General features: G+C 48.6%; 3 non-coding genes and 3 pseudogenes across 3 annotated transcripts; all 6 read left to right on the top strand.

The window, feature by feature from the left end:
* Positions 1-216: 216 nt before the first annotated feature.
* On the top strand, positions 217-417 carry LOC142253519 (U2 spliceosomal RNA; annotated as a pseudogene).
* Positions 418-1824: 1407 nt separating this feature from the next.
* LOC142253572 (U2 spliceosomal RNA) lies at positions 1825-1914 on the top strand (annotated as a pseudogene).
* A 5434-nt stretch (positions 1915-7348) lies between these two features.
* Positions 7349-7552, top strand: LOC142253290 (U2 spliceosomal RNA; annotated as a pseudogene).
* A 1412-nt stretch (positions 7553-8964) lies between these two features.
* LOC142252914 (U2 spliceosomal RNA) lies at positions 8965-9155 on the top strand. The gene has a single exon (XR_012726276.1). It is a non-coding gene; the product is annotated as a U2 spliceosomal RNA (small nuclear RNA).
* Positions 9156-10761: 1606 nt separating this feature from the next.
* On the top strand, positions 10762-10945 carry LOC142253276 (U2 spliceosomal RNA). The gene has a single exon (XR_012726583.1). It is a non-coding gene; the product is annotated as a U2 spliceosomal RNA (small nuclear RNA).
* A 7840-nt stretch (positions 10946-18785) lies between these two features.
* LOC142252883 (U2 spliceosomal RNA) lies at positions 18786-18976 on the top strand. The gene has a single exon (XR_012726247.1). It is a non-coding gene; the product is annotated as a U2 spliceosomal RNA (small nuclear RNA).
* The last annotated feature ends 6559 nt before the right edge of the window (positions 18977-25535 follow it).

A 25535-nucleotide genomic window follows, 5' to 3' on the forward strand; every position in this document is an offset into this window, starting at 1 on the left:
AGGTGGTGGTGGATTGGACGCTGAAGGCATATGGAAGGTTTTAAAGTGGCATTATTTGGTGAAGTATCAATAAGAGGTAAATTCTCTGTTTTTCAGTATTTTCTGTTTTTTTGTGATACTTTCTTTGGATATGTACTGCAATACTTTTTGGAAAATTAAAAAAAGAATATAACCATTGTGATGAGTTTGGATAAACAGCAAAGTTGTAAACTTGATATTGTTGTTTTTAACTAACCTGAATGGTTTTAAAAAAAAAAAAAAAAATCTGTTCTTATCAGTTTAATATCTGATACGTCCCCTATCTGGAGACCATATATTAAATGGATTTTTAGAACAGGGAGATGGAAAAAGAGCTTGCTCTGTCCACTCCACGCATTGACCTGGTATTGCAGTACCTCCAGGACCGGTGCACCCCTTCTTAACCCAGTTTCCAAAAGCAGAACTCAATTCACCTGATTCATATTAGCCCGATTAATGAATTGAAAGAAAGCATACAACTTCATATGCACCTCAATTTGGCCCATTCACTTTTCACACTTCCTCCTTTTGTTTTTTATCTTTCACACTTTTTACTTGCTTTATTCATCCAAATAGCAAACTCATCACTGCTCAACTTGACCAACTCTGCTATGTCCCGTGCAGTATCTTGTTCTCAGTCTAATCTAGATCATGTGCAATTGAATGGAATAGATCCCTTTTGGACAAAGTGGATTCAGCTGCTGCTGCTGCTGCTGCAGCAGTGACCACAGGTGTGAGAAGATCTAGAATTGGCATCTGGTGCTATCTCTCTGCTTCCACTCCAAATAAAGTTACCTGTTTATTCCTATCATGCATTGTTTTTTGGGGTTTTCTTTGAGCAATGATGATGTCTTTAGTGGTCTGTTGGCTCCCCCTCCTGGAGGAAGAGTTTGCTTGCTTTTGGACATTCTAAAAGAGAGGTCATGATAGACATTTAGCTTCTGAGCCCAATTGGGGATGGTCATGGGTGATGAATGTTTTGCAACCTGCTGCGAAGCCTGATACTGCAATATAAGGAACATCAAATACTAAGAATGGGCGGCCTATGAAAGAATTAGTACTTTCATTAAGTATACTTAAACGGCTAATTGGGAATAGACAAACTGTAAAAAGCCCTCTGAGAAAGCCCCTCTCTAACCTTTGTTAGTAAGCTTTTCTGTAGTCTGCCTGTTGATGTATTTTCCGTTTGAACAGTGCACAACATGAAGAGACGGAACACTGGCGGCTTGTCACAATGCCCCCCGCTGACATCACAATAGCGCTGCTGCCTAGAAAGCTAGCTGTGCAGCAGAAGTTGCTCTTTGGGTGGGATGGTGGGCTAGTGGAAGGAGGGGGCAAGCTTTTTTTTTTTTTTTCCCGGGTGGTAGGGGGATGACAGGAGAAGGGATGCGGGTGGTGAGACGGGTACAGAGGGCAGGGTTTGGGGCTGGGAAGGGAAGGGAAAAGATTAGGGTTTGGGGATGATGAAAGGGCTTTCTACGGGTAAGGATGGCAAAGGGTGGCAGTGACGGAAAGTCAGGCAACCTGTCCTGTCCGTCTTTTTGTATCCTGAATTGGAAAGACTGCAAGGGGGAGGGGAGGTGCTTGTGCCCAAAAGGAGGAGTTATTCAGATTCATTGCAGTGGGCGGCGGCTGCAAAACGCACCATTCTTCTTGTTTTTGCTCTGCAAAGCAGCCTTTTCAAGGGTTGGCTTGGGTGACAAAATGTCTTCTGTAGGCGTGGGTTTGTCTCCCTCTCACTCTCGCTCCCTAAGATGTGTCCGGCATAGGCCAGGGTGCCACTCGAGGCCCAAACCAATTCTGGTTATCGCTTCTCGGCCTTTTGGCTAAGATCAAGTGTAGTATCTGTTCTTATCAGAACAAACTGAGCTAGCTACACTTAACGAGATACGATCAGGGAGGCGAGCTCCGAAGCCCAGCCGAGACCGGAAGAGGGAGATCGGACGGAAAAAGAGCTTGGCAGAAAGAAGCAAGAAGACGAAGGCTCGGAGAAGACTTGGGGAGACCAGAGGAACTTCGAGGAGGAACACAGCGGGAGAAGACACCCGGAGAAGAATCCAAGATGCAGCTCCGGGAACTCAAGCAGGAACCAGCCATGGCAAGCAAGCCAGAGAAGGCAGCCAAGAAGGCTCAGGACCCAGGGACCTCCAGGAAGGCTCATCCAGAGGCTTCTTCGGCCCAAGAGGCCCCTACCTCCGACGCCGGCCAGCCGGAGGGAGCCCGGACGCCGCCTGAAAAGGCTCCAACCCTGGAACCTTGGATGCGGCAGACGGTCGCCCTGAAGCTAAAGGCGGTGGATGGTAGGTTGCCGGACATGTCCAGCGACGTGTTCTGCAAGAAGATGATTCTGGATCAGGGCTTCTCCAGGGCGGAAACCCTGAGTGTCCAGACCTTCATGACTGGCATTTTTCTGGTAACCTTTGCCACGGTGAATGCCTGCAGGAGATACTGGGAGGCGATGAACGCATCGAGGCCGGACTCCCCTTTTCATTCTTTTTTAGGATCCTGTCCTATACAGAGGGATGAGAAGAGGATCACGGTCTCCATGCAGAACCCGCACACCCCAGGAAGAGACATTTCCACGTTCCTGGGACGTTTCTGCACAGTGGTGAGGGAGCCATCCCACATCCTTAACGGCAACGGATTCTGGACGGGTAAGTGGTCAGTAACCGTTCGACTCTACAGGGACCCAGCATCCGAGGATGGTCTCCAGCACCTGCCCCCGACATTCTCTCTGGGAAACTCCTTTGGTCTCATCTACTACCCGGACATGCCACACAACTGCAGGAAATGTGTCGGGAAAGGGCATTCGATGAAGACCTGCAAGGAGGACGCCTGCAGGGTTTGCCGGGTGACGGGACACAGCTCCAAGGACTGCCCAAAGAAGAAGACTTGCAACCTATGTGGACAGGCGGCCCACCTTTACAAGGACTGCCCACAGCGGGAGAAATCCTGGGCACGGGTGGCCGCGGCGACCCAGTATCGGGTAGTCACAGCTTCGTCGACCAAGGCAGCTACGACCAAGGCCACAGAGGCCAAGGACAAGGCGGCCAAGAACCCGGCGACCGTGGCTCCAGCCGATGCCCCAGCAGCCACGGAGTCCAGGAAAAAGAAGGGTAAGAAAACTGTTGCCCCCTCCCTGGTCCCCCCCCCGTCACCCCTGTCCAAACCCCTCCCCCCCGGCCAACCCTACTGAGGATTCCACTACCTCCACCTCTTTTCCCTACTCCTCAGTTGGTCTCCTCACCCCTCCCCCAAAGCCCACTCTCCCTCCCCAGACCATGAGAGCAGAGGGCCTCAGCACTCCTGCACTTTTCACCGAGGAGGATTTTCCAGCTCTTGTCTCCTCAGGTACAGGCCAAAGGAAAAGGAAGGTGGAAGATAGTCCTGTCACAGAACCTTCCAAGCTGTTCATTGTGGACCCCAATCCACCCCAGGAAGAGGAGGATGGCCTCCTCCCAGAACCGGACGTGTTGGAGCAGATGGTGGAGTCCCTTGTGGCCGAAGAAGAAATGGAGGAGTCGGAAGCCACTGAGGCACCATCCCTGCTCGATCAGCTAGAAGAAGAGGGTCTGCTGGAGATACCTTTACCAGCAGGTGCCAAAGAGCAAGAACCGCCCGACCGGAGTGGTAACTAAGGCACACCGCCTGCGCTAACTTTCTCTTTCCTCCAATGACTGCTAACATTGACATCTTTTCCATTAATGTTAGGAGCATCAGAGACAAGTTCCGACGTCAGACAGTTTTTGCGTTCCTTAACACTCAGTCTAGTGATGTATTTTTCCTGCAGGAATGCTCCCTTCCCTCCTCTAGGTCCTTCAACCATCTGGCCAGGGAGTGGACCCATGGCCCATCCTACTGGTCTGGCGGGGGCGACTGTAGGTCCGCAGGGGTCGCCGTGCTGATCAGGGGAAGCGCCTTCACATTGGACTCCGTTCAGGAAATCGTCTGCGGCAGGTTACTGCTTGTGGATGGCACCTGGGCGGGAGAACCTGTCAGGTTCATCAATGTGTATGCTTCTCCTATGAAGAGCGATCGACTGGAGCTCCTCCAAGCCCTGCGCCCTCAGCTCGCTACCGCCAGGACGGTAGTGATGGCCGGGGATTTCAACTGCCCGATTGAGGAGGATGGACGCAGTTCTGGAACGGCTGCCAAGTTGGACGTCACATCCAAACTGCTCATTGAGATGGTGACCGAAGCCTCTCTTGTGGACGTTGTTGGCTCCATCGGACACGGATCCGTGAACTATTCATGGTGCCGATCCGATGGCTCGCTGCGTTCCAGGATTGACTTTGTGTTTACCTCTCGGGCGGTTGGGCGGAGTGGGCACTCGATGGTCCCCTGCTTCTTCTCTGACCACAGAGCCATTCACTTTCAAGGTGCGCTGGGCCATGGCTTTCCCATTGGCCCGGGCTCCTGGAAGCTGAACTGCTCTCTGCTGGAAAAGGGTGAGATTCTGGAGGAGCTTAGAGCTGCCTACTCCACGTGGCGGGCCTACAAGGCGGGCTTCCAGTCTGTTTCTGACTGGTGGGAATACGTTAAACTCGAGTTCCGTTTCTTCTTTCAGGCAAAGAGTCAACAACAGGCGTGTCTGAAGAGGAGGGACTTCAGGAGACTCCAGCGTGAGCTGCGTTCCCTGCAGGACCTTCTTCGATGCGGCTGGGACATGAGAGAGGAGCTGGAGGAGACTAAGAGGAGCCTGAAAAGGCACTTCGAGGAGGAGTCCGAGCGAATTGTCTTCCGTTCCAAAGTGGAGAACCTGGAGAAGGGTGAGAAATGTAACTCGTTCTTTTTCAGGAAACTCCACGCCGGTCACACGCCCATGAATGAACTACGAGACGAGAGTGGAAGCATGCGATGCGGGAAAGAGAATGTGATGAAGGTCGTCAGCGACTTCTACAGCGAACTCTACGCCCGCAAGACTACTGACCCCGAGGCCGCCGATAAGTTCCTGTCAGGTATCACTAACCATCTTGACCCTGCAGACGCGGCAGCCATGGACGTTCCTCTGACGGTGGACGAGCTGCTCTCGGCCGCCAAATCCTTTAGTTCTGGCGGGACACCGGGCAGTGACGGCCTCCCAGCAGAGCTCTATGTAGCGCTGGGAGACCTAATCTGTCCGGACCTGTTAGGGCTGTATGAGGAGATGGTGGTGGAGGGCAGAATGCCTCCATCTCTGAGGGAAGGAATGGTCACGATCCTGTACAAGCGTAAAGGAGAGAGGTGCGACCTGAAGAATTGGCATCCCATCACCCTTCTGAACGTCGACTACAAGATCCTGGCCAAGATGATGGCAACGAGATTGAAGACGGTTATCGGACGGATCATCAACCCGGATCAGACCTGCGGCATCCCCGGACGGCGCATCGCAGACAGCCTGGCTCTCATGCGGGACACGGTCGAGTACATCAAAGCCCGCCGGGTGCACGCAGCCCTGATCTCGTTGGATCAGGAAAAGGCCTTCGACCGTGTTTCCCATGAGTTCCTGGGCAAAGCTCTGCACAGGTTAGGTTTGGGTAACATGTTTTGTTTGTATGTCCAACTAATGTATTTTGATATTCACAGCTCGGTGTTGGTAAACGGCTGGAAGACTGACCCCTTCCCGGTCCTCTCAGGGGTCAGACAAGGCTGTCCTCTGTCACCTCTTCTTTTTGTTTGTGTTATAGAACTCTTTGCAGAGGCTATCCGGCGGAATGGAGAGATCAGAGGGATCACCACACCAGGACCAGAACGCGTCAAGTGCTCGCTCTACATGGACGACGTGACCGTCTTCTGCGCGGACCGGCGCTCAGTTGACACCCTCGTCCAGACCTGTGAGACCTTCGGACGGGCTTCGGGAGCCAAAGTCAACTGCGGGAAGTCGGAAGCCATGCTCTTCGGGGACTGGCAGCCGGCTTCTTCCGCCCCCTTCCCTTTCAGCATCCAGCCGGATTTCATCAAGGTTCTTGGAGTCTGGTTCGGGAAGGAAGGAGCAGCCCTCAAGTCCTGGGAGGAACGCTTGACCAAGATCACCTAACGGATCGGTCTGTGGAGCCTCAGACGCCTCACCTGTGAGGGCAAAGCACTGGTCCTGCGTAACGAGGTACTGCCCGTGCTGCAGTACACGGCCCAGGCCTGGCCCCCCCTTGCCACCGTGTGCAGGGCCATTACCAGGACGGTGTTTCGTTTTGTCTGGGGATCCAAGATGGACAGAGTAAAGCGGAGCATCATGTACAAGGATCCTCGCAAGGGTGGAAAGGGCGTACCCGATATCCCCACCCTCCTGCGATCCTCCTTCGTATGTGACTGCGTTCGCCGAACTCTGCGAGTCAAGAGAGGTTCCGCGGGTGAGTCCATGTCTCGCTTCTTCCTGCTCCCCCTTTGGAGACGGTTCGGCTGGGACAATTGGGACAGCTCCTTCCCCTACAACTGGACGACGCCATGGTTCTACGGAGACGTGGTTCGGTTTGTGAGGGAACACCAACTGGAGGGACTCAAGCCTGATTTGTGGAAGCCAAAGACTATCCACAAACTCATCAGAGCCAAGGACGAAATGGAGAACATTCCAGGACTTCATCACGACACACTGGAGACTGTTTGGACCAACGTGTCATCGGCTGGATTGACCAACGGGCACAAGGACTTGTCATGGATGGCGATACAGGGCGGACTGCCCGTCCGGTCATTCATGCACGCCCGGAACCTGTGCAAAACCCGGTACTGCCCAAGGTGCCCCTTCGTGGAGGAAACATCGCTTCACGCCTTTTGGGACTGCCGTTTTGCACAGCGCCTGTTGGTTGCCCTGGAGGATGACCTGAGGAACTCCGTCCCCAGAGGGAGCTTATCGTACCATTCCGTACTTTATGGACTCTTCCCTGGGACTCACACCGTTGGAGCCATCCAGGAGGCTTGGCGCCTTATGAACTGCTTTAAGGACGCTATTTGGGTCGCCAGGAACCGGCTCATCTTGAAGAGGGAGAGGATGTCGATCCAGGATTGCCGCAGGCTGATCCACAGCCTGCTCAGAGACTATTCCATCATGGACAGTCCGGATGACAGCGCCGAGGAGGAGGTTTAAACCTCTTCCATGCCCCCTCCCTCCTTTTCCCGTTATGTGCGTCTTTCAATAAAGCTTCGGGCCTGTGATTTCCCCACCCTATCCCCCTTTTCCCCTACCCCCATCCCCCAATCGCCGGTTCGTCGTTATTTATTGTCTAACTTTTTCTTTCAGCTTGAGTGTTATGGATAGCATAGGAGCGTGATGTATAGTTTAGTGCGTCGTACTCTATTGCTATGTAAGAATGATTGTATATTTCTGTGTGTACGGGGCTGCGGCACTGTACACGGTTTGTTACCTTTTTGTGAGGAGTGCATGATAATAAAGATGCTGTTAAATCAAAAATCTGTTCTTATCAGTTTAATATCTGATACGTCCTCTAAATGGGGACCGTATATTAAATGGATTTTTAGAACAGGGAGATGGAAAAAGAGCTTGCTCTGTCCACTCCACGCATTGACCTGGTATTGCAGTACCTCCAGGACCGGTGCACCCCTTCTTAACCCAGTTTCCAAAAGCAGAACTCAATTCACCTGATTCATATTAGCCCGATTAATGAATTGAAAGAAAGCATACAACTTCATATGCACCTCAATTTGGCCCATTCACTTTTCACACTTCAAACTCCTTTTGTTTTTTATCTTTCACACTTTTTACTTGCTTTATTCATCCAAATAGCAAACTCATCACCGCTCAACTTGACCAACTCTGCTATGTCCCGTGCAGTATCTTGTTCTCAGTCTAATCTAGATCATGTGCAATTGAATGGAATAGATCCCTTTTGGACAAAGTGGATTCATCTGCTGCTGCTGCTGCTGCTGCAGTGACCACAGGTGTGAGAAGATCTAGAATTGGCATCTGGTGCTATCTCTCTGCTTCCACTCCAAATAAAGTTACCTGTTTATTCCTATCATGCATTGTTTTTTGGGGTTTTCTTTGAGCAATGATGATGTCTTTAGTGGTCTGTTGGCTCCCCCTCCTGGAGGAAGAGTTTGCTTGCTTTTGGACATTCTAAAAGAGAGGTCATGATAGACATTTAGCTTCTGAGCCCAATTGGGGACGGTCATGGGTGATGAATGTTTTGCAACCTGCTGCGAAGCCTGATACTGCAATATAAGGAACGTCAAATACTAAGAATGGGCGGCCTATGAAAGAATTAGTACTTTCATTAAGTATACTTAAACGGCTAATTGGGAATAGACAAACTGTAAAAAGCCCTCTGAGAAAGCCCCTCTCTAACCTTTGTTAGTAAGCTTTTCTGTAGTCTGCCTGTTGATGTATTTTCCGTTTGAACAGTGCACAACATGAAGAGACGGAACACTGGCGGCTTGTCACAATGCCCCCCGCTGACATCACAATAGCGCTGCTGCCTAGAAAGCTAGCTGCGCAGCAGAAGTTGCTCTTTGGGTGGGATGGTGGGCTAGTGGAAGGAGGGGGCAAGCTTTTTTTTTTTTTTTTTCCCGGGTGGTAGGGGGATGACAGGAGAAGGGATGCGGGTGGTGAGACGGGTACAGAGGGCAGGGTTTGGGGCTGGGAAGGGAAGGGAAAAGATTAGGGTTTGGGGATGATGAAAGGGCTTTCTACGGGTAAGGATGGCAAAGGGTGGCAGTGACGGAAAGTCAGGCAACCTGTCCTGTCCGTCTTTTTGTATCCTGAATTGGAAAGACTGCAAGGGGGAGGGGAGGTGCTTGTGCCCAAAAGGAGGAGTTATTCAGATTCATTGCAGTGGGCGGCGGCTGCAAAACGCACCATTCTTCTTGTTTTTGCTCTGCAAAGCAGCCTTTTCAAGGGTTGGCTTGGGTGACAAAATGTCTTCTGTAGGCGTGGGTTTGTCTCCCTCTCACTCTCGCTCCCTAAGATGTGTCCGGCATAGGCCAGGGTGCCACTCGAGGCCCAAACCAATTCTGGTTATCGCTTCTCGGCCTTTTGGCTAAGATCAAGTGTAGTATCTGTTCTTATCAGTTTAATATCTGATACGTCCCCTATCTGGGGACCATATATTAAATGGATTTTTAGAACAGGGAGATGGAAAAAGAGCTTGCTCTGTCCACTCCACGCATTGACCTGGTATTGCAGTACCTCCAGGACCGGTGGACCCCTTCTTAACCCAGTTTCCAAAAGCAGAACTCAATTCACCTGATTCATATTAGCCCGATTAATGAATTGAAAGAAAGCATACAACTTCATATGCACCTCAATTTGGCCCATTCACTTTTCACACTTCCTCCTTTTGTTTTTTATCTTTCACACTTTTTACTTGCTTTATTCATCCAAATAGCAAACTCATCACCGCTCAACTTGACCAACTCTGCTATGTCCCGTGCAGTATCTTGTTCTCAGTCTAATCTAGATCATGTGCAATTGAATGGAATAGATCCCTTTTGGACAAAGTGGATTCAGCTGCTGCTGCTGCTGCAGTGACCACAGGTGTGAGAAGATCTAGAATTGGCATCTGGTGCTATCTCTCTGCTTCCACTCCAAATAAAGTTACCTGTTTATTCCTATCATGCATTGTTTTTTGGGGTTTTCTTTGAGCAATGATGATGTCTTTAGTGGTCTGTTGGCTACCCCTCCTGGAGGAAGAGTTTGCTTGCTTTTGGACATTCTAAAAGAGAGGTCATGATAGACATTTAGCTTCTGAGCCCAATTGGGGACGGTCATGGGTGATGAATGTTTAGCAACCTGCTGCGAAGCCTGATACTGCAATATAAGGAACGTCAAATACTAAGAATGGGCGGCCTATGAAAGAATTAGTACTTTCATTAAGTATACTTAAACGGCTAATTGGGAATAGACAAACTGTAAAAAGCCCTCTGAGAAAGCCCCTCTCTAACCTTTGTTAGTAAGCTTTTCTGTAGTCTGCCTGTTGATGTATTTTCCGTTTGAACAGTGCACAACATGAAGATACGGAACACTGGCGGCTTGTCACAATGCCCCCCCGCTGACATCACAATAGCGCTGCTGCCTAGAAAGCTAGCTGCGCAGCAGAAGTTGCTCTTTGGGTGGGATGGTGGGCTAGTGGAAGGAGGGGGCAAGCTTTTTTTTTTTTTTCCCGGGTGGTAGGGGGATGACAGGAGAAGGGATGCGGGTGGTGAGACGGGTACAGAGGGCAGGGTTTGGGGCTGGGAAGGGAAGGGAAAAGATTAGGGTTTGGGGATGATGAAAGGGCTTTCTACGGGTAAGGATGGCAAAGGGTGGCAGTGACGGAAAGTCAGGCAACCTGTCCTGTCCGTCTTTTTGTATCCTGAATTGGAAAGACTGCAAGGGGGAGGGGAGGTGCTTGTGCCCAAAAGGAGGAGTTATTCAGATTCATTGCAGTGGGCGGCGGCTGCAAAATGCACCATTCTTCTTGTTTTTGCTCTGCAAAGCAGCCTTTTCAAGGGTTGGCTTGGGTGACAAAATGTCTTCTGTAGGCGTGGGTTTGTCTCCCTCTCACTCTCACTCCCTAAGATGTGTCCGGCATAGGCCAGGGTGCCACTCGAGGCCCAAACCAATTCTGGTTATCGCTTCTCGGCCTTTTGGCTAAGATCAAGTGTAGTCCCTTCATTGGGTTTGCCTTGGTCTTGGCTGGGAGGGGCCCGGGCTTGCACAACCGCCGGCCTTGGGGATTGTTGCGCCTTTTGGTGCTTACGTCCCCTTTTGGCTGGTGGTTCCTGGGCTCGGGAGGCGATCACCTGCGGCACTGCGCTTTTGTGTGGTGGCCGATGACCGTTTCTGAAATTTGCGGATGAAATATCATCTGTTCTTATCAGTTTAATATCTGATACGTCCCCTATCTGGGGACCATATATTAAATGGATTTTTAGAACAGGGAGATGGAAAAAGAGCTTGCTCTGTCCACTCCACGCATTGACCTGGTATTGCAGTACCTCCAGGACCGGTGCACCCCTTCTTAACCCAGTTTCCAAAAGCAGAACTCAATTCACCTGATTCATATTAGCCCGATTAATGAATTGAAAGAAAGCATACAACTTCATATGCACCTCAATTTGGCCCATTCACTTTTCACACTTCCTCCTTTTGTTTTTTATCTTTCACACTTTTTACTTGCTTTATTCATCCAAATAGCAAACTCATCACCGCTCAACTTGACCAACTCTGCTATGTCCCGTGCAGTATCTTGTTCTCAGTCTAATCTAGATCATGTGCAATTGAATGGAATAGATCCCTTTTGGACAAAGTGGATTCAGCTGCTGCTGCTGCTGCTGCAGTGACCACAGGTGTAAGAAGATCTAGAATTGGCATCTGGTGCTATCTCTCTGCTTCCACTCCAAATAAAGTTACCTGTTTATTCCTATCATGCATTGTTTTTTGGGGTTTTCCTTGAGCAATGATGATGTCTTTAGTGGTCTGTTGGCTCCCCCTCCTGGAGGAAGAGTTTGCTTGCTTTTGGACATTCTAAAAGAGAGGTCATGATAGACATTTAGCTTCTGAGCCCAATTGGGGACGGTCATGGGTGATGAATGTTTTGCAACCTGCTGCGAAGCCTGATACTGCAATATAAGGAACGTCAAATACTAAGAATGGGCGGCCTATGAAAGAATTTGTTACGGTTGCTGCGAGCACTGGAGACTAAGTCCAGATTTCTTACTACTGCTCATGTGCGAGCGCTGGAGACTAAGTCCAGATTTCTTGCTACTGCACATGTGCGAGCGCTGGAGACTAAGTCCAGATTTCTTGCTACTGCACATGTGCGAGCGCCGGAGACTAAGTCCAGATTTCTTGCTACTGCACATGTGCGAGCGCTGGAGACTAAGTCCAGATTTCTTACTACTGCTCATGTGCGAGCGCTGGAGACTAAGTCCAGATTTCTTGCTACTGCACATGTGCGAGCGCTGGAGACTAAGTCCAGATTTCTTGCTACTGCACATGTACGAGCGCCGGAGACTAAGTCCTATCTTGGAGCCATTGCACATGTGCGGGTGACATCATCGCTGACATGAGGTCACATGTCTCTGACACCTCCTATGCCGATTGGTTGCTGGTCATGTGCTTGTGATGCCTTGCTTGGTGATAGGCCAGCATGACGTCACTCCTGTCGTTCTGGCAGCGGATTGGCTCTGGTGTCCTCCATCTTGGATGAGGCACAGAGTCTATATAAGACCCTGACACACGCCGCATGGCGCTCAGTCCTCTTGGTTCATGCATAAGAGTAGACGCTCTGTGCGCGTTCCTCTAGGCATTCCTCTGTCTATGCTAGGTGAGCGCTACTGGCAGGGTAGCGTTCTTATACCTTACAGCTTCGGCTGCTGTCCGTATCCTTACCTCTTAGGGGAGCGGACATAGGCAGGTGCCTGAGGCACATGGTCTGGCTGGGCCTTGTGGTTCGACTCGTAGGTGGACGTTGCCGCTAGGGTAACGTTCCTTATACTGCGTCTGGCAGTTGTTCGTATCCTCGCACACTAGGGGAGCGAACAGAGGTAGGAGCTTTGTGCGGCTTACGCTGCTGTTCGTCTCTTTTGCACCACTAGAAGAGCGGACCTAGGCAGGTGCCATATCTAGTGGTTCGTGTCCTCGCACACTAGTGGAGCGAACGCAGGTAGGAGCTTTGTGCGGCTTACGCTGCTGTTCGTCTCTTTTGCACCACTAGAAGAGCGGACCTAGGTAGGTGCCATTTCGCACACATTGCCTTTGTCTCTGTGATTATTAACAGAGATCATTCCACACACCCTCCAAGTAAGGGAGGAATTGCTTTACTTACTTATTATATCCTTCTGTGAGTTAACAGAGGTATTGCACTCTGCCATAGTCTGCAGCAGAGTCTTTGCACGGTGGACCCTGACTGTCTGATACTCCTTTAGGTTATCAGACAGCCCCCCGTAACATTAGGACTGAGCCAAGGGTCTGGCAGTTATGGCAGAATATCAGCAGTTACACCGTTACATACAAGTACTTGAGTCACGGCTCAAGAGTATAGAGGATAAACCTCAGACCATGGTGACATCTGCACATGATCCTCGACTTGCTCTGCCAAACAGATATTCTGGCGATGCCAGATCATGTCGTGGTTTCATTAGTCAGTGTCAGATACACCTAGAGGTCAACTCTTCTCGCTTCTCTACGGAGAGGTCCAGAGTAGGCTTTATCATCTCCTTACTTCAGGACAAAGCCTTAGAATGGGCGACTCCCCTATGGGAGCGCTCTGATGTGGTTACTCTGAGACATCAAGACTTTCTTGATGCTCTTAAGGCGGTATTCATGGGTCCGCAGGTTACCCATGATGCGTCCCTGAGACTGTTAGATCTATCTCAGGGTTCGTTATCCACTAGTTCTTATGCCATTGCTTTTAGAACTCTGGTGGCAGAACTAGATTGGCCAGAGAAGGTGTTGATTCCTATCTTCTGGAGAGGGTTGGCAGGCTATGTCAAGGATGCTCTTGCTACTCGTGAGGTCCCTGCTTCTCTGGAGGACTTGATCACAGTAGCAACGAGGATCGATGTACGCCATAAGGAACGTAGACTCGAGGTCTCCTCTCACGCCCTAAGCATCGGGCTATTCCAGTTGTTGAGGGTCCACTACCATCTTCCTCAGCATCTGAAACATCTCCCACTCCTATGGAGTTAGGTCATACGTCTTCCAGACTACGCAAGTCTGGTCCTCCTATATGTTACGTATGTCGTCAGGCTGGGCACTATGCCAACAAGTGTCCTAGTCGTCAGGGAAACTCCCTGGCCTAGTAACCATTAGAGGGGGGTTACTAGAGACGTCTTCTGCACCCTCTAAGTGTTGTATCCCAGGTCAGCTCTCGTTATCTGAGAATACATGGCCTATTATGGCTTTCGTGGATTCCGGAGCTGACGGGACTTTTGTGTCCTCAGGATTTGTAAAGGGACACAATATTCCCTCTATCATGTTAGAGGCGCCTATTCCTGTCCGTGTTGTTAATGGAACTATGTTGTCTGACTCCATTACATTGAGGACAGTTCCCTTGCGCCTTTCCCTGTCTCAGGGTCACATAGAGGAGATTTCTTTTCTTGTTTTGCCTGAGGGTATAGATGACATCCTTCTGGGTCTCCCATGGCTTCGGACTCATGCTCCTCACATTGACTGGGAGTCTGACAGCATTATTAGTTGGGGTTCGAAATGTCAGTCCCGATGTCTTCCCTTACCACCTAAGGTCATTGCGGTTGCATCTACTGATCTCTCTCCCATACCTACACCCTATCTGGATTTCGCTGACGTGTTCTCCAAACAGGGTGCTGAGGTTCTTCCACCCCATAGGCCGTATGACTGTGCCATAGACCTTATCCCAGGTTCGGTTCCACCTAAAGGCAGGGTTTACCCCCTGTCGATACCTGAGTCGGAGGCCATGTCGACCTATATAAGAGAGAGTTTAGAGAAGGGGTTCATTCGTAAGTCTGTCTCTCCCGCGGGAGCTGGGTTTTTCTTTGTTCGGAAGAAAGAGGGTGATTTGCGTCCCTGCATAGATTACAGGGGTCTCAACGCAATCACAATAAAGAACAAATACCCATTACCTTTAATTTCGGAGCTCTTTGACAGATTGAGAGGAGCTCAAGTTTTTACAAAGTTGGATCTGCGGGGTGCGTATAACTTGGTACGAATTCGAAAGGGTGACGAATGGAAGACCGCTTTTAACACCCGAGACGGTCACTATGAATACCTCGTCATGCCTTTTGGGTTATGTAATGCACCCGCAGTATTTCAGGACTTCGTAAACGATGTGTTCAGGGATTTACTGTTATCCTCAGTAGTGGTGTATCTGGACGACATCCTGATTTTTTCTCCTGATCTGGAGACTCATCGTCAGGATGTCGTTCGTGTCCTTTCCCGTTTAAGGGAGCACTCATTGTTTGCTAAACTCGAGAAATGTGTATTCGAGCAGTCCTCATTGCCTTTTTTGGGTTACATTATCTCACAAGAGGGCCTGGCTATGGATCCTGCGAAGCTCTCTGCTGTCCTGCAATGGTCCGAACCTCATTCCTTGAAGGCGGTGCAACGCTTCTTAGGATTCATAAATTATTACAGGCAGTTCATACCCCATTTTTCTACTTTGGTTGCCCCCTTTGGTGGCCTTGACTAAGAAAGGTGCTAATCCCAAAGCCTGGTCTACTGAGACATCTCAGGCTTTTGAGGCAGTAAAAAGACACTTTTCAACTGCTCCCGTTCTTCAAAGACCCGATGAGAGTAAGCCCTTCCTCTTAGAGGTTGATGCCTCTTCAGTGGGTGCTGGTGCGGTCTTGTATCAAAAGAACGGTGCAGGTAGAAAAAGGCCGTGTTTCTTCTTTGCGAAAACCTTTTCACCAGCAGAGAGAAACTATACCATTGGGGATAGGGAACTGCTCGCCTTGAGATTAGCCTTGGAGGAGTGGCGTCACTTGCTGGAAGGAGCGAAACATCCTTTCCAGGTCTATACAGACCATAAGAATCTGACTTACTTACAAACCGCTCAGCGTCTGAATCCTCGCCAAGCCCGCTGGTCCTTGTTTTTCTCCCGCTTTCACTTCTCCATCAACTATCTGTCTGGGAGTAAGAATAACAAGGCAGACGCCCTGTCTCGCTCTATGCTTTCTACCCAGGAGGAGATTGACGAACCTCGTCTTATCCTTCCCTCCAGGGTTTTTCATACGCTCTCCCCTGTGACGTTAGACCAAATCCCACCGGGCAAGACCTTTGTTCCGCCTGATCGACAGAATGATATACTGTCATGGGCCCACACCTCAAAGGTGGGTGGGCATTTTGGTATTAGGCGGACACGAGAGTTACTGGAGAGGTGGTATTGGTGGCCACACTTAGCCAGCCACGTCAAGAGATATGTCGGTTCCTGCTACTCGTGTGCTCGCAACCGTCCATTACGGCAGAGACCGGCTGGACTCTTGCATCCTTTACCAGTGCCAGATAGACCATGGGAGGTGGTAGGCATGGACTTTGTGGGTGATCTTCCATGTTCACAGGGACATAGATTTGTGTGGGTCATTACGGACCATTTCTCCCGGATGGTTCATCTCGTACCGTTATCGAGAATCCCATCTTCCAGGGTACTAGCCAAACTATTCCTCAAGCATGTCTTTAGGCTTCACGGGATGCCAGATCGTATCATTTGTGATAGAGGCCCGCAATTTACTTCCCGTTTCTGGCGAGATCTTTGTAGCCTTCTGCAAATTGAGTTGAATCTCTCTTCGGCATACCATCCGGAGACCAATGGTTTGGTTGAGCGTACCAATCAATCTATGATTATATACCTTCGACACTTTGTTGCTGAGAACCACGATAACTGGTCCTCCCTCCTACCCTGGGCAGAATTTGCCCTTAACAATTCGCTGGCTGAGGCCACTGGGCAGACACCGTTCGTACTCAATAATGGGCAACACCCTAGGGTACCGGTACCGTTTCCCGCTGCTGCACCTCCTCCTCTTGTGGCCGACTGGGCAACTAATGCCAGAGAGGTTTGGGATCGGACTCAAGAGTCGATCCAAGCAGCTAAGGACCGTATGAAGACGGTGTCCGATCGGTTTCGTCGCCCGGCTCCTGTCTTTTCTCCAGGGGACTTTGTGTGGCTCTCTGCAAAACACGTGAGACTTAGAGTGAGCTCTGTCAAATTTGCTCCTCGCTTCCTGGGTCCATATGAGGTTCTTCGACAGGTAAATCCTGTAGTCTACCAATTGAAGTTACCCGTCCATCTTAAGATTCATGACAAATTCCATGTCTCACTGCTAAAGCCGGCTATTTTACCTCACGCTCGTGAAGTGCACTCTCCTGCCTCTGATTCCTCTCGCTCTAGCTATGAGGTACGAGCCATAGTTGGTTCTAAGATGATTAGAGGGCGCAGGTTCTTCTTGATAGATTGGGAGGGTTACGGCCCGGAACATCGCTCTTGGGAGCCTGAGGAGGCTGTCCATGCTCCCGACTTAGTTGCCGATTACCTGCGTCGCCGGGAGGGGGGCCCTTGAGGGGGAGGTACTGTTACGGTTGCTGCGAGCACTGGAGACTAAGTCCAAATTTCTTACTACTGCACATGTGCGAGCGCTGGAGACTAAGTCCAGATTTCTTGCTACTGCACATGTGCGAGCGCCGGAGACTAAGTCCTATCTTGGAGCCATTGCACATGTGCGGGTGACATCATCGCTGACACGAGGTCACATGTCTCTGACACCTTCTATGCCGATTGGTCGCTGGTCATGTGCTTGTGATGCCTTGCTCGGTGATAGGCCAGCATGACGTCACTCCTGTCGTTCTGGCAGCGGATTGGCTCTGGTGTCCTCCATCTTGGATGAGGCACAGAGTCTATATAAGACCCTGACACATGCCGCATGGCGCTCAGTCCTCTTGGTTCATGCATAAGAGTAGACGCTCTGTGCGCGTTCCTCTAGGCATTCCTCTGTCTATGCTAGGTGAGCGCTACCGGCAGGGTAGCGTTCTTATACCTTACAGCTTCGGCTGCTGTCCGTATCCTTACCTCTTAGGGGAGCGGACATAGGCAGGTGCCTGAGGCACATGGTCTGGCTGGGCCTTGTGGTTCGACTCGTAGGTGGACGTTGCCGCTAGGGTAACGTTCCTTATACTGCGTCTGGCAGTTGTTCGTATCCTCGCACACTAGGGGAGCGAACAGAGGTAGGAGCTTTGTGCGGCTTACGCTGCTGTTCGTCTCTTTTGCACCACTAGAAGAGCGGACCTAGGCAGGTGCCATATCTAGTGGTTCGTGTCCTCGCACACTAGTGGAGCGAACGCAGGTAGGAGCTTTGTGCGGCTTACGCTGCTGTTCGTCTCTTTTGCACCACTAGAAGAGCGGACCTAGGTAGGTGCCATTTCGCACACATTGCCTTTGTCTCTGTGATTATTAACAGAGATCATTCCACACACCCTCCAAGTAAGAGAGGAATTGCTTTACTTACTTATTATATCCTTCTGTGAGTTAACAGAGGTATTGCACTCTGCCATAGTCTGCAGCAGAGTCTTTGCACGGTGGACCCTGACTGTCTGATACTCCTTTAGGTTATCAGACAGCCCCCCGTAACAGAATTAGTACTTTCATTAAGTATACTTAAACGGCTAATTGGGAATAGACAAACTGTAAAAAGCCCTCTGAGAAAGCCCCTCTATAACCTTTGTTAGTAAGCTTTTCTGTAGTCTGCCTGTTGATGTATTTTCCGTTTGAACAGTGCACAACATGAAGAGACGGAACACTGGCGGCTTGTCACAATGCCCCCCGCTGACATCACAATAGCGCTGCTGCCTAGAAAGCTAGCTGCGCAGCAGAAGTTGCTCTTTGGGTGGGATGGTGGGCTAGTGGAAGGAGGGGGCAAGCTTTTTTTTTTTTTTTTTCCCGGGTGGTAGGGGGATGACAGGAGAAGGGATGCGGGTGGTGAGACGGGTACAGAGGGCAGGGTTTGGGGCTGGGAAGGGAAGGGAAAAGATTAGGGTTTGGGGATGATGAAAGGGCTTTCTACGGGTAAGGATGGCAAAGGGTGGCAGTGACGGAAAGTCAGGCAACCTGTCCTGTCCGTCTTTTTGTATCGTGAATTGGAAAGACTGCAAGGGGGAGGGGAGGTGCTTGTGCCCAAAAGGAGGAGTTATTCAGATTCATTGCAGTGGGCGGCGGCTGCAAAACGCACCATTCTTCTTGTTTTTGCTCTGCAAAGCAGCCTTTTCAAGGGTTGGCTTGGGTGACAAAATGTCTTCTGTAGGCGTGGGTTTGTCTCCCTCTCACTCTCGCTCCCTAAGATGTGTTCGGCATAGGCCAGGGTGCCACTCGAGGCCCAAACCAATTCTGGTTATCGCTTCTCGGCCTTTTGGCTAAGATCAAGTGTAGTATCTGTTCTTATCAGTTTAATATCTGATACGTCCCCTATCTGGGGACCATATATTAAATGGATTTTAAGAACAGGGAGATGGAAAAAGAGCTTGCTCTGTCCACTCCACGCATTGACCTGGTATTGCAGTACCTCCAGGACCGGTGCACCCCTTCTTAACCCAGTTTCCAAAAGCAGAACTCAATTCACCTGATTCATATTAGCCCGATTAATGAATTGAAAGAAAGCATACAACTTCATATGCACCTCAATTATGCCCATTCACTTTTCACACTTCCTCCTTTTGTTTTTTATCTTTCACACTTTTTACTTGCTTTATTCATCCAAATAGCAAACTCATCACCGCTCAACTTGACCAACTCTGCTATGTCCCGTGCAGTATCTTGTTCTCAGTCTAATCTAGATCATGTGCAATTGAATGGAATAGATCCCTTTTGGACAAAGTGGATTCAGCTGCTGCTGCTGCTGCTGCAGTGACCACAGGTGTGAGAAGATCTAGAATTGGCATCTGGTGCTATCTCTCTGCTTCCACTCCAAATAAAGTTACCTGTTTATTCCTATCATGCATTGTTTTTTGGGGTTTTCTTTGAGCAATGATGATGTCTTAAGTGGTCTGTTGGCTCCCCCTCCTGGAGGAAGAGTTTGCTTGCTTTTGGACATTCTAAAAGAGAGGTCATGATAGACATTTAGCTTCTGAGCCCAATTGGGGACGGTCATGGGTGATGAATGTTTTGCAACCTGCTGCGAAGCCTGATACTGCAATATAAGGAACGTCAAATACTAAGAATGGGCGGCCTATGAAAGAATTAGTACTTTCATTAAGTATACTTAAACGGCTAATTGGGAATAGACAAACTGTAAAAAGCCCTCTGAGAAAGCCCCTCTCTAACCTTTGTTAGTAAGCTTTTCTGTAGTCTGCCTGTTGATGTATTTTCCGTTTGAACAGTGCACAACATGAAGAGACGGAACACTGGCGGCTTGTCACAATGCCCCCCGCTGACATCACAATAGCGCTGCTGCCTAGAAAGCTAGCTGCGCAGCAGAAGTTGCTCTTTGGGTGGGATGGTGGGCTAGTGGAAGGAGGGGGCAAGCTTTTTTTTTTCCCGGGTGGTAGGGGGATGACAGGAGAAGGGATGCGGGTGGTGAGACGGGTACAGAGGGCAGGGTTTGGGGCTGGGAAGGGAAGGGAAAAGATTAGGGTTTGGGGATGATGAAAGGGCTTTCTACGGGTAAGGATGGCAAAGGGTGGCAGTGACGGAAAGTCAGGCAACCTGTCCTGTCCGTCTTTTTGTATCCTGAATTGGAAAGACTGCAAGGGGGAGGGGAGGTGCTTGTGCCCAAAAGGAGGAGTTATTCAGATTCATTGCAGTGGGCGGCGGCTGCAAAATGCACCATTCTTCTTGTTTTTGCTCTGCAAAGCAGCCTTTTCAAGGGTTGGCTTGGGTGACAAAATGTCTTCTGTAGGCGTGGGTTTGTCTCCCTCTCACTCTCGCTCCCTAAGATGTGTCCGGCATAGGCCAGGGTGCCACTCGAGGCCCAAACCAATTCTGGTTATCGCTTCTCGGCCTTTTGGCTAAGATCAAGTGTCTTGCCAGAAGGTTCCCAATTGCTACCCTTGGCCTTGTAGCTTAAATGGCTACATGCTGCTATTGGGGGTAGTGAGCAGGAAACGAGAAGGCGACGCCTTTTGGCTAGGATCGTGTGTCTTAGCAGGAGGTCCTCAATTGCTACCCTTGGCCTTGTAGCTTAAATGGCTACATGCTGCTATTGGGGGTAGTGAGCGAGGCTGTTAACCCTTGGTGATCCAGGAGGTGTTTTGAAGATGGGCGCCACCGTCCGTTTTGCTGGGACCGGGGATACCCGGGTCCGTTTTGGTTTCCGTATTGATGTCGCAGAGGAAAAGTTGCAGCATTTCCATCTGGAATACTTGGTGAACAAAGTTCTATATGACATCCTGGATGTGAAGAAGAATGAGATCGTTTGTCTTCAGGAGTTCAGACGAAGTGGACGGTATGTGCTTGTCCTTTCCCATATTGGCGCTTGCCAGAATCTTTATCGGTCCTTGTTAATGAATACTACTAACTCTTTGCTGAGTGGACTTGTCTTTACCCTGCTTTATTCTAAGGGCGATGTTCCTTTAGTGGTGTTTATGCACAACCCTTTTGTTAATGTGGCAGAAATCACAGACTTCCTGATGAAGCATTGCAGCTATGTTCAGTACTCACACAAAATTACCAACAAGGAGGGACTCTGGACAGGCAAGCATAAATATTTTGTGCGTTTTGGGGTGGACCCTCAGGGCCCTGGGGGTTTCCGCCACCCTCCCTCTACTTTTCATATTGGGAAAGATTCTGGTTACCTGTTCTATCCAGATGCCCCTTATTTTTGCCGGAAATGTAATGTTTTTGGTCACACTCAGGATAAGTGTCCTTATGAAGCAACCTGTAGGAAATGTAACCAGGTGGGGTACATGGCTAGGGATTGCAGCAACCCCATTGTTTGCAATGCTTGTGGAGAAGTCGGGCATGCCTATCGGGACTGCAGGAACCGCACTAAGACCAGGCTATACGCTCAGGTGGTCGCAGCGGCCCCTGTAGCTCCTGTTAAGGCTGCACCAGCTGCTAGTCACCCTGTTGCTGTTTCTGCTAATGACCCTGTTCTTCTCCCTGTTACTACTGCTCAGGATTTGGATAAAGCTCCTGCAGTCTCTCCATGTCCACCTGATCAAGGAATGGAGGTCTCCGAGCTGGAAGCTGATCTCCCTTGTCACTCTGCTGCCTGTGGCGAGGGGGAAATCGAGGAGGATTTGAGCAAGTCCCCTGCGCTGTCATGGGGTACAACAAAGTCTCTGGTGAGCAAAGATGGTAGTCCAGCTGGGCAGGGGGATTTTTCTGCTTCAGCTGCAGTCAGGTCATCGGAGGAGGGGGAGTTTATGGCTGCTAAGAAATTAAAGCTTGCAGACAAGGGGTGGAGCACTGTCAGTACTGCAAGTGCAAGCCCTTTGAGTGATCGGGTCTACCCTGACATTAGCTTTTCACCTGGAGTTGATGATTTTTTTGGGGAGGTTGCAGACACTCACTGCTTTGTGTCTCCCTGCCAGCCTCCAGAAGGAGAAGGTTGAGGCGAAGATGGCCAGCTTATGGTTACCTGGTTAAACTAGTAAGAACATGGCTCCCAAAACTACATGTAATGTCCTATCCTTGAATGTGAGACAAATTAAATCCAGAGGAAGAAGAGCTACTATCCTCAAATATGTTTCTAAAATAGGTGCAGATATCTTTTGTTTGCAGGAGTGCGGACTGTTTGATGCTCCTACGGATCAAGATTGGCCTCATGGACAACACATTTGGTCTGGTTCGTCTGTAAATAAAAATGATGGTGTGGGGATTCTGTTGGGTAACAAGGACTTTTCTTTTGATAGTTATACAGTAGTGGAGGTGGGGAGATGTATCATTGCAATTATTAACTATAGAGGGTGGCGGATTAGGATTGTTAATGTATATTGTCCTACGAGAAAAGAAGATCGTTTAGCTCTGTTAGAGAAAGTTGGTTTATTTTTGCCAGGAAAAATGCCTACTATTTTTGTTGGGGATTTTAATTGTACGACGGAAGGTAATATGGATGTAACCGGGAAAAAGCTGTTACATATCATTTCTGATTTTTCTTTCTCAGATGCCGCTGTTGTAAAGCTGGGCAATCCACCACCACCTACGTACAAGGCGGACAGAGGAGGTATAGAATCACGGATTGACCGTATGTTTTTTTCTAAAAATATTGAGTGTGTAAGGTTTGAACAGTGTGCGGTTCCTTTTTCGGACCACGAATGTTTGAAGGGTGTGTTCAGAGGTGATGGTGGACCTGTAAAGAGGGGTGCTGTATGGAAGTTAAATGTGAGATTGCTAGAGGATGCAAAAGTGATGAAAGAGTTTAAAGAAGAGTACCAAAGATGGGGGTACTACAAAAACAGGTTTGCAAGTGTGTTAGAGTGGTGGGATTGGGTTAAAGGGGAGATTAAAACTTTTTTCAGGAAATGGGGCTACAAAAAAGCTACCATGTATCGTAATAAATTTAAAGATGTGAATACTCGGATTGATTGGTTACAAAAGTGTAGTAGGTCTGGGATTGATGTAAGTGATTCGTTGGTGGAGGCAAAACATGAGTTGAAATGTCTGATTGAGAAAAAGGGTAATGAAATTATCTATAGGACGAAAGTTGAACATTTGGATAAGAATGAGAAATGTACCAGATATTTCTTTAAAAAAATGAATGGGAAGAAAGTAGATATGGATGTGATTGTGGATGAGAATGATGTTCCTGTGACTGGTGAAAGTGTGATTGACGAGGTGAAAGCCTTTTACAGCAGACTGTATGGAGAGAAGTGGATTGATTCTGGTCTAATGACTGAAGTGTTGGCTAGCATGGAGTGTAGACTAGGCAAAGATGAGTGTGAGGATTTGTGTGATGAGGTGGTTCTGGATGAAGTGAGAAAGGTTGTGTTTAGTGCACAAAAGAATAAAACTCCTGGAAAGGATGGCTTGCCAATTGAACTATATGTGAAAGCATGGGAGTGTATGGGCACGGATCTGACGGAGATATGTAAGTATATGTGGGAAACTGGTATGCTGTGTGACTCTATGAAAGAAGGGGTAGTGGTACTTATCCATAAGAAGGGGGAAAAGAGTAAATTGGGGAATTGGAGGCCTATTACGCTTCTGAATTCTGATTATAAGGTTTTCAGTAAACTATTAGCTAATCGTATGCGTGAAGTGCTTGGGAAGGTTGTAAAGGATGATCAAGTGTGTGCTGTGCCTGGAAGGAGCATCAGTGATAACTTGTTGTTGTTGAGGGATGTTATTGGTGACTGTAAGACTAGAAAGCAGAAGTGCATGTTGTTGGCTCTTGATTTTGAGAAAGCTATTGATAGGGTGTCGCATGTTTTTATGTTTGAGGTCTTGAATAGTATGGGTTTTCCTAAGAAGTTCTTGGATGGTGTGAGATGTCTGTATGGTGGTGTGACAAGTGAATTCTTAGTGAATGGATGTTTGAGTGGGAAAGTACAGATCAAGTCAGGTGTCCGTCAGGGGTGTCCAATGTCCCCTGTTTTATTTGTCAGTGTGATTGAGCCTTTGTTATGTATGATCAGGCATGAGAAACTGATAAGAGGGATGTTAATACCTGGTAGTGGCGGTAAGAATGTGAAGGTGCTTGGCTATATGGATGATGTAGTGATAGTGAGTGAGAGTATTGCGTCTATGACTAGAGTAAAGCTGTTGTTGGATTTCTTCTGTGGCGCGTCTGCTTTTAAAGTCAACTGGAATAAATGTTGTTTTAAGTGTTTTGGTGATAGTAGTGTTAAGATGGACGGAGTGACAAGTGTGGATGGTCCAATCAAAGTGCTGGGTGTGTTGTTTAATGATGATCTGAGAGGTACGGAGAGTTGGGAAGAATGTGGATTGCGGATTGAGAGGAAACTGAATTTCTGGAGAATGCGTGATCTGACATTGAATGGTAAAGTTTTGATTATTAAGGCCGTGGTGCTGCCGATTCTCCTTTATATCTCTGGGGTCTTCCCGTCCCCATATAAAAAGATAAAAAGAGTAGAGAAACTGATTTTTACCTTTTTTTGGGGGAGCAAAATGGAAAAATTAAAAAGAGAGCATTTATACAAGGCCTGTCATTATGGGGGTTTAAACTTTCCAAATATTGAAATCTTTTTTAGTCTTCATTATATTAAGACGGTAGTAATCCTAATGGGAAAGAACAATAAAGGGGCCTACATGGTGAGGTATATGGCGGGCTGGATGCTGTATGGCTTGTGTTGGGTAAAAAGGGATTCGCGTGTGCCTGTGTCGTTCACGTGTCCAGTCTGGTACGACATAATTGAGAGGTTTATTAGAAAAAATGATTTGCTGGCTGTACCTATGAGTGATTTCAGAGCAGCGAAGAGAGTGATGAAAAGGCTGAGAGCGAATGAGGTAGAATGTAATATTAATGATTTAAGAGGGAATGATGTGTCAGATGCATGGAAGAAACTGAGTACACCGGGTATGTCTAATAAGCAGAGGGATGTTGTGTGGTTGGCATTGCATGATTATTACCTGTGAGAGAAGTGCAGAAGAGAAGGGACCTGATTAGAACGGATGTGTGTCCACGGGAGGGATGTGGTGCCCGTGAGACCGTGAGACATGTCATGTGGGACTGTGATTACGCCTATAGTGTGTGGAAATGTGTAGGAGGCCTGTGTAAGGGGCTGGCTGGTGTGAACCATATTAATTGGAGGGTGGCTATGTTTGGCATTGGTGCGTGTGGGAGTGTTAAAGAGAGGATTTTGTGGCTTATCATGGCTTGTGTGATGGAAAGCTTATGGGATGTCAGAAATTTGGGACTTTTTAAAAGGAAGGTGGTTCCTATTAACGACTGTGTAAGATTAATTCTTTCCAGACTTTATGTTATTTACCAATGGGATAAGAGTAGAGGTGGTGGTGGATTGGACGCTGAAGGCATATGGAAGGTTTCAAAGTGGCATTATTTGGTGAAGTATCAATAAGAGGTAAATTCTCTGTTTTTCAGTATTTTCTGGTTTTTTGTGATACTTTCTTTGGATATGTACTGCAATACTTTTTGGAAAATTAAAAAAAGAATATAACCATTGTGATGAGTTTGGATAAACAGCAAAGATGTAAACTTGATATTGTTGTTTTTAACTAACCTGA

The sequence above is a fragment of the Anomaloglossus baeobatrachus genome, chromosome 9 (assembly GCF_048569485.1).
Source record: "Anomaloglossus baeobatrachus isolate aAnoBae1 chromosome 9, aAnoBae1.hap1, whole genome shotgun sequence".
Lineage (NCBI taxonomy): Eukaryota > Metazoa > Chordata > Amphibia > Anura > Aromobatidae > Anomaloglossus > Anomaloglossus baeobatrachus.